Below are 4,207 nucleotides of genomic sequence, written 5' to 3' on the forward strand. Positions count from 1 at the left end.
AATTTTGCTCCCACCAATTTTTCCATCTTGGCCCAAAGATAAATGGGAAGCTCACTTCCTAGTGTGGAGAGGAAAATATTTCCCCCTCCTACTCTGGCAGACATAATATTAAGATCCTCATTGCTTTGTAAGGTGGGATGGAGGGAATAGACAAAGGGCATTGGAAAAGCCAAAAGAGAGAGAAGTTTCTCTATACAGAATATAATGATGCCCTCATTCTACTGGATTTTAAAACCAGTGATTTCCTGTTGTAGTTTCCTTCGTGTTACTGTATATGGCCTATCTATAAACATCATTGACCAAATTCTCAGCTGGTGTATATTGGCATAGCTCCAAGTCAATGAAGCTATGTCACTTTACAGTGGCTGAGGATCAGGCCCCATAAGAATGTCTCCACCCAGCCTCACCGTTCATTCTCCCACACACACTAGTAGAGTAACTTACTGTTCCTCAGATTTAAGATGAGCAAATCTACTAAGAAAGTCTTGTGACTTGCAAGCTTTGCTGAAAAAAATAGCAAAGATCATTTCAGCATGAAATATCAAAGATATTAGGAAAGTTTCTTTAAATGCAAGTGTATTCCAGTCCTGGAGCGCAGGATAAGCTCAGTTACTTCATTAGGAGGCGTAGTCAGGTCAGGTGAGAGTTCGAAGCGGAGGAGGGTTAGGGCAAGAGCCACTTTCAACTCAACCATGGAAAACTGCTGCCCGATGCAGTTCCTGAGAAGGGAAGGAAAAACACTCAGTCTGTACGGGAGATTTAAGGGCTAAGTCATTAATGGTCTGATTCAAACCCACCGAAGCGTAAAGAGAGGAAGCTGCTCTAGTGGACAGGGAGTGAAGGGGAGTCTGGGTTCCATTACTGACTCTGCCACTGAGTCACGTCCCTGTTCTGTACCTCAGTTTCCCCTCCAAGCCTTTGACTATTTTGATTGTAAGCTCTTCCAGGCAGAGTCTACTGCGGTGGCCCCCACCTTGACTGACATATCGAGGACTGACTCAGGGACCTCCAGAGCTAAAAGCATGAACTCATACAGCTTGAGATAAATACCTGGGCTCTCTAAGTGGGATTGTAACAGACGAGTAGCTTCTGCGGATTGGGCACAGAGGGGAACGTCTATCACACGCTCATCAGTGGTTACCCTGTCTCTTCCTATGTGTATGTACAGGTCCTAGCACAGTGGGGCCCCGTAATATTGGTTAGTGCCTCTAGGTACGACTGTAATAAAAATAATATATTTATAGTCAATGGACTTGGGATCAAGCCCTAAAGGACAATCTAAGATAATCATCACTTCTGAGAACAATTAGAGGTATACGAGGTAATTTTTTCTCCTCTCATTGTAGTTTCCAATTTTCTGGTTCTAGGTTTCACACAATTAATTAATTAATACGTTACCGTGGTCTAGCAGCAAAGGGCATAAAGGCGAAGGAATGCTGATCAGACAAGTTATCTTGTGAAAATCTCAGGGGGTCAAACACCTGGAAGAAAAGATCACTTGTACTCTAAAGACATTCTGTGACAAAGCTACTGCTGGGTTTGGCAACTGTGTTCACACAGCAAGGTCCCATTTCTTCCCTCGGCTAGTTAGATGATCCCCCATCTCCTCTGTAACTGAGGGTACAATTGAGCCCCATTCTGCACTGACTGGCATCCAGGGGTAGGCACCACCATGTTGCACGACGGACACTTGACAAAATTATCGGACTGAGTGACGGACATTGGGGTGGGGGGGGGGGTTATGTCATTCAGTCATCATTCAACCTGCAAAATAACGCACAATTTTCCACATTGAAAAAAAAGCCCAGTAACCTAGCTAGCTAGCTAATAATAATAATAAATTCAACTCACTTTAGTGTTTTGAATGTACCTCACCACTGCAGTCAATATTTTTTTGTGGGATGGGGCATTGAAATAAATATTCATCCTAAAATCATATATCCAGTGCATTGTTGCCACTACTTTTTTAGTGGTTTCAGAGTGGTAGCCGGGTTAGTCCGTATCAGCAAAAACAACGAGGAGTCCTTGTGGCACCTTAGAGACTAACAAATTTATTTGGGCAGAAGCTTTCATGGATTAGAACCCACTTCATCAGATGCATGGAGTGGAAAATACAGGGGCAGGTATAAATAGATTAAAAGATGGGAGTTGCCTTACCAAGTGTGAGGTCAGTCTAATGAGACAATTCACTTAACAGTAGGATACCAAGGGACGAAAAATCACTTTTGAAGTGGTAATGAGAGTGGCCCATTTCAAACAGTTGACAAGAAGGTGTGAGAAACAGTAGGGGGAAATTAGTATGGGGGAAATTAGGTTTAGGTTTTGTAATGACCCAACCACTCCCAGTCTTTATTCAGGTCTACTTTGATGGTGTCCAGTTTGCAAATTAATTCCAGTTCTGCAGCTTCACGTTGGAGTCTGTTTTTTAAGTTTTTTTCTTGAAGAATTGCCACTTTTAGGTCTGTTACAAACAGACCCCCAACATGAAGCAAATGCTCACCAGCAGCTGATCTCAGTTGCATTGGTGTCAATCCTGAATAGCTCCATTGAGGTCCATAAATGTATTCTGGATTTACACTGGTCTGACCGAGAGAAAAAACTAGCCCTAAGCCTACATCCGAAACAAACAATCCAATAAAGAACTTCCGCATATATAGAGCCCAGACTGTACTTTTAAGGCCTGGCCCAAGATGCTGGTGGTACATAGCCGCACTGCCCCAACGGAGGGTGGGGAGGGATGGTGTAGCAAGTTCCTTCCATTGTGCCCAGACAAAAAGAAACTAAACATCACAAGGAGCAAAGTAACGTACCTCTGGATCTTTCCATACCGCGGGGTTTCTGTGAAGCGCGTAAATGTGCAGAGACACTAAGCTACCTGGTAAGAATGAGAGAAAAGATCTCATGAGAAGAAAATCACCTGCTACAATATTTTCTTTCCATTTATATTTTTGTATTCCTGCCCCACCACACGATTACTGACGCTCGGAAGTTAGCCATTATTGATTGGCTGACTGGTTCTTTGTAATCCCGTCATATGGCATCAGGGCACAGTAAAGCAGCCTTTTAATGACAAATGTCATACCCAGTTATAGAATCACAGAAATGTAGGGCTGGATGGGACCTCAAGAGGTCATCTAGTCTATCCCCACATGCTGAGGCAGGATTAAGTATACCTAAGCCACCCCTGACAGGTGTTTGTCCAATCAAGTCTTAAAATCCTCCAAAGATGGGTATTCCACAACCTCCCTTCGAAGCCTATTCCAGTGCTTAACTATCCTTTTAGTTAGAAAGTTTTTTCTCAAGACTAAACATGCCCAATTTCTTTTAACTTTTCCTCAGAGGTCGGTTTTCTAAACCGTTTATCATTCATGTTGATCTGTTCTGGACTCTCTCCAATATGTCCACAATTTTCTTAAAGTGTGGTGCCCAATACTCCAGCTGAGGCCTCACCAGTGTTGAGTACAGTAGAAAAATGATCTTCCTTGTCTTATTTATGACACTCCTGTTAATACATCCCAGAATAGTATTAGCTTCTGCACAATGGCATCACATTGTTGGCTTATATTCAATTTGTGATCCGCTATGATCTCAGATCCTTGGCAGTACCACAGCCTAGCGCAGCATTTCTCAAATATGAACATAAGAACATAAGAACGGCCGTACCGGGTCAGACCAAAGGTCCATCTAGCCCAGTATCCTGTCTACCGACAGTGGCCAATGCCAGGTGCCCCCAGAGGGAGTGAATCTAACAGGCAATGATCAAGTGATCTCTCTCCTGCCGTCCATCACCACCCTCTGACAAACAGAGGCTAGGGACACCATTCCTTACCCATATGCAGTCAGTGTGGACGCATGTGGCCACCAGGGACTTTTCTTGTGGACATAGCCTCCTGGGCAGTGATTGGGGGGGAAGGGGTGGCAAAGCAGCGGCAGTTGTTGGGCCCAGCCTCCCTCTGGAGACACAAAAGCTGGAGGGACAAATAGCCAGTGAGATTCCCAGCTTCCCAGGGCTGGTGGGGTCAGTCTCCAGCCATCAGGCTTCAGACTTAAGGCTCCATTCCCCGGCCACAGTAGCGGGCTCTGGCCCCAAGGTCACCCCACCACCAACCCCCCGGCCCTCGCTGTCTCCCCCAGTGCTCCTGGTCCCTGCAGCCTCCATACCTACCTCCCCATCCAGGGCTTAATTTGCTTGCCAGGACTGAGTAAG

At 45.0% G+C, this 4,207-nt stretch overlaps 1 long non-coding RNA gene across 1 annotated transcript; it reads right to left on the reverse strand.

The window, feature by feature from the left end:
• Positions 1 to 269: 269 nt before the first annotated feature.
• LOC113405415 lies at positions 270 to 2,877 on the reverse strand. The gene is made up of 3 exons (XR_003369485.1): positions 2,811 to 2,877; positions 1,399 to 1,481; positions 270 to 719 (listed from the first exon to the last, which is right to left on the reverse strand). It is a non-coding gene; the product is annotated as an uncharacterized LOC113405415 (long non-coding RNA).
• Between the last annotated feature and the right edge of the window lie 1,330 nt (positions 2,878 to 4,207).

The sequence above is a fragment of the Terrapene carolina genome, unplaced genomic scaffold, assembly GCF_002925995.2.
Source record: "Terrapene carolina triunguis isolate 2854851 unplaced genomic scaffold, T_m_triunguis-2.0 Scaffold35751, whole genome shotgun sequence".
Classification (NCBI taxonomy): domain Eukaryota; kingdom Metazoa; phylum Chordata; order Testudines; family Emydidae; genus Terrapene; species Terrapene triunguis.